Genomic DNA, 5,000 nt, shown 5'->3' on the forward strand with positions numbered 1-5,000 from the left:
GTCCAACTTGTAGGCCACCATCCCAACTCTTTCAATGACCTTGAACGGCCCCAAGTATCTCGGGTCTAACTTCCGTCTCCCGGAAATTCGGACTCGTCCTTTGAAGGTAATCATTTTGAGATACACCAAATCACCTACTTGAAACTCGAGATCTTTCCTTCTTCGATCTGCATAGTTCTTTTGGCGATCTTGTGCCTGTCTCATCTTGTCCCTCAAGAACTTGATCTTTTCGGTTGTCTCTTCGACAATCTCCGGACCAATCATGCTGCGTTCCCCAACTTGGGTCCAGCATAGGGGTGTCCTGCATGGACGCCCATACAGAGCTTCGTATGGCGACATGCCAATACTACTATGGAAACTATTGTTGTAAGCAAATTCTACCAGAGGTAGATGTTTCTCCCAGGAATCACCCCAGTCTAGAACACATGCTCGCAACATATCTTCCAATGTCTGGATCGTACGTTCAGACTGTCCATCCGTCTGTGGGTGATAGGCTGTACTCATGTTCACCCTTGTTCCTAAGGCCTTTTGGAAAGCCTTCCAGAAGTAAGATGTGAACCTTGAATCCCTATCCGAGACTATGCTTGCCGGCACACCATGTAGACGGACGATCTCATCAATATACTTACGTACAATCTGATCTACCCCATCCGACTTCTTGATGGCCAGGAAGTGTGCTGATTTGGTTAGTCGATCAACCACAACCCAAACCGCATCCTTCTTATTCCTCGTGGTAGGGAACCCGGTCACAAAGTCCATTGTGATGTGATCCCATTTCCATTCCGGAATAGGCAAGCTTTGTAATAACCCACTAGGCACCTGATGTTCTGCTTTGATGAGTTGGCAAGTGGAACACTTGGCCACCCATTCCGCTACATCTGCCTTCATACGGATCCAATGATAGAATTTCTTAAGGTTCTGGTACATCTTGGTCGCCCCAGGATGAACCGAGAATCTGGACTTATGAGCTTCCCTCATAATCTCTTCCTTTAGACTCCTATCATTAGGAACACTGATCCGACCGTTTACTAGGATGGTACCATCCTTTGCGATCTGGTACTCCGTCCTATCATTCTGAGCAACCTTATTCAGGTTCTCGTCCTGACCTTGAGCCAACCGGATTCGAGTAAGCAGGTCGGCTTGGTTAACCGCCTCCAACCCCAAAGCTTCGGTTGTCGTAGTCAGCACATTCAGCCGCAGAGCACGGACCATACCGTCCAGGTCGTCCGCCTCCCGTTCGGCCGATACATCAGCCCTCTTCCGGCTCAAAGCGTCTGCTACCAGATTAGCCTTTCCCGGATAGTAGGTGATGTCCAAATCGTAGTCAGCTACGAATTCCATCCACCTCCTCTGCCTTAAGTTTAACTCAGGCTGGGTGAATATATACTTAAGACTCTTATGGTCCGTAAGTATCTGAACTTTGGCGCCATACAAGTATGATCGCCAAATCTTTAAGGCGAATACTACCGCAGCCATTTCGAGATCATGGGTGGGGTAGTTTCCCTCATGTTTCCTCAATTGCCTGGACGCATAGGCAATGACTTTCCCATGCTGGGTCAATACGCAACCTAGTCCAGTGATGGACGCGTCCGTATAGACCACATATGGTTGGTCGGCCTCCGGAAGCACTAGGACGGGTGCGCTAGTCAGCATGTTCTTAAGTGCGGAGAAACATTCCTCACACTCTTCAGCCCATGTGAACTTAACGTCCTTCCCAGTCAACCGCGTCATAGGCTGAGCCAAGCTTGCGAATCCTTTCACAAACTTCCTATAGTAACCTGCCAGCCCTAAGAAGCTTCTGACTTCCGTAGCACTGCGTGGTCGGGGCCAATCCTTGATTGCCCTGATCTTCTCTGGATCCACCGAGATGCCCTGATCGGAAACAATATGGCCGAGGAACCCAATACTCTTCTGCCAAAAGCTACATTTACTGAGTTTAGCATAGAGTTTGTGTTCTCGTAATCGTTCCAGCACGGCTCTCAAGTGTTTCTTATGAGATTCCTCATCCTTGGAATAAATTAGGATATCATCAATGAAGATGATCACGAATTCATCCAAGAAATCTCGGAACACGCTGTTCATCATTTTCATGAAAGCGGCAGGTGCATTGGTCAGACCGAACGGCATCACTACGAACTCGTAATGACCGTACCTGGTCCTAAATGCCGTCTTCCTAATATCATTTGGCTCTATAGGGATCTGATGATACCCTGAAGCCAAATCAATCTTGGAAAACCACTTGGCTCCTTTGAGTTGATCCAACAGTTCGTCTATCCTGGGCAACGGGTACTTGTTCTTCACAGTGACCCTGTTCAACCCTCGATAGTCGATGCACAGACGCATGCTACCATCCTTCTTTCTCACGAAGAGGACTGGTGCACCCCAAGGGGAGCTACTTGGCCGTATGAACCCCTTGTCAAGCAATTCTTCCAATTGCTTCTTTAGCTCGGCCATCTCGGCCGGAGCCATCCGGTACGGACTCTTGGACAGCGGAGCTGTCCCTGGCTCTAGTTCAATCGTAAATGGATCCGACCTATCAGGGGGGACACCCTGAGGTACCTGGAACACATCTGGGAATTTCGACACCAACGAATCCTCTGAAAGGTCTTTCAGACAGACAGAACTGCCCGGCTCTGTAGTTGTAATTGTAGCCAAAAAGGACTGACAACCCTGTTCCAACATCCGAATCGCTCGAACTGCTGAAACCACTACTTTCTCTTGAGCCGGACACAGACATTGGTACTGGATCGGTCGAAGCCCAGTCTCCAATTGCACACGACCTTTATGGCAATCGAGAGTGGCCCGATACTTTCCCAACCAGTCCATACCTAGGATCACTTCGTGATTCTTTAGGTGGACACAGACTAAATCCACAGGGAATACCTTTCCCTGTATTGACACTGGGATATTTGACATGAGACCTAGTGAGTTCATGGCTTGCCCTCCGGCCGCCCTCACTATCCCAAAATTATCTCCAGCGTCCAGACAGAACAGACCCTTTCCGACCAGTCCCGGACTCACAAAACTATGTGTAGCCCCTGTGTCGAAAAGTACGTGGGTTTCCACACCACCAATCATGAGGGTTCCTAACAGAGACCCTCATCAGAATCCCCTAGACATTCTAGGTTCCATACCAAGCATTTTCTACTTGAATGTAAAAAGAAAAATTTAGGAATTACCAGAGATCGAATCAAACGATCCAGAAGCGCCGTCGTCCCGGGATAGCTCATACACCCTTGGTGTTGTGGTCGGCCTACTCTGGGTCGACTTGCCTGTGTCTCCACGGCCCTTCCCTTGTCCTCCTTGTAGCTTAGGACAATCTGACTTGTAGTGTCCAGTCTTGCCACATAGGAAGCAAGTCACGGAGCCGCTGCCACTGGACTGGTCTGAGAATCGGTTTGGTCGAGTGCAGTTTTGGATCGTGTGATCCATGCTGCCACATCGCACACAAGCCCCCATGGCCTTCCAGCACTCACCGGGATGATTCTTTCCACACTTGGGACATGTAGGTCGGCCACCAGAGGTCTTACCTCCGTCCACCTGGTCCCACTTCCTCTTTTTATCATTTGTTTTGCCCGACGGGCCAGACTGTGACTTAGCCTTAAGCTTAGCTTCTTCAGCCAAGTTAGACTCTAGCAAAGCCACCCGTTCCACCAGTTCCCCGACGGTGTTGAAAGTGCGGATCGAGCAATGGGTCTTCAGTTCGGGCCTTAGGCCTCGGATGAACCTACGGACCTGGACTGCCTCGTCCTCCAGCTCTCTTCCAACAAACCGTCTGAGCCGGTTGAATTCTTCTTCGTACTCCCGTACGGTCCTGCGGCCTTGGGCCAAATCTAGAAACTGAGCTTCCAGACGATCCCAAGCCTCAGCAGGGAAGTATTTGCGGTTGAATTCAACTTCAAAATCCGCAAAACTTTCCAGACTCCCATTGGTGCGCTTGTCCACCGCAAGCCACCAGTTATGCGCGTCCCCTTCCAGGAAGTGAACCGCAATGTCGCGTCTGTAATCCACTGGACAGCGAGTTGATTGAAAGTTTCGGACCAACCTACTCCTCCACTCGTCTGCCACAATAGGGTCGGTGCTACCGGAGAAATGCTTCGTACCCAACCGGGATAAATGTTGAAGCAGACTCAGATAGTCCACCTTCTTTCCAGACTTTTCCGGTGGATCGATCTCGATCACCTCGACCGTTTCCACAACTGGACCATTGGTGTTGGGGGTGGTCGTAGCCACAGGCGTAGCCTGGCCAACCGAGGAGTTCACTAGTGGCGTGAACAGTTGCGCCATGGCCGCAACCTGAGTCCCCATTACCTTCATGGCCTCTAACAAGTCCTCTTTGGACAGTGTTGCGGGCACATTAGCCGTTCCATCGGCCATTCTCTCATGCTGGTCACCATCGCGGTTAGCGTTCGAGGATTCCACTTCCTCGTCACTCTCCCGATGTTCCTGACCATCCTGTTGCGTCCCCGTAAGATTAGCCTGATCAGTTGGCAACACGTCTCTAGTGTCAGCTGCGGCCGGATCGGTTTGCAATCCGGATAGATTGGTCCCGTCCATGGCCGCTTGACTAGACTGACCGGCTGTTTTCTTACTCTTTCGGGACTTTCCCGATCTGCTTTTTCCAGCCTAAGGATTCAGACAATGTTAGTACGAAACACACTAACATAAACAAAACAAAACAATCCCTAGACTAAGCAATCAAACCTCACCGTGAGACCTAATCAGCTGGCTGCGTGTGTGTGTGTGGACTGCCTAACCCAACTATCCTAGAATCAAGCATGCTCTGATACCAACTTGTAAGACCCGAACCCTGGCCTCTCGACCTGATGGAGTCCGCAGGCTTACTTATTAATTTCTTTGCTCGTTTGATCCATTTTGATGTCTATTAGTTACTAAGTCATATTCGAATATGAGGTTCATAAACAAAGGAACAGATTGCACAGCGGAATAACAATGTATAAACTTTGTATTACTTAGAAACATGAGATTCAATACACAAC

The sequence above is a fragment of the Brassica napus genome, unplaced genomic scaffold (assembly GCF_020379485.1).
Source record: "Brassica napus cultivar Da-Ae unplaced genomic scaffold, Da-Ae ScsIHWf_1142;HRSCAF=1622, whole genome shotgun sequence".
Taxonomy (NCBI): Eukaryota; Viridiplantae; Streptophyta; class Magnoliopsida; order Brassicales; family Brassicaceae; genus Brassica; species Brassica napus.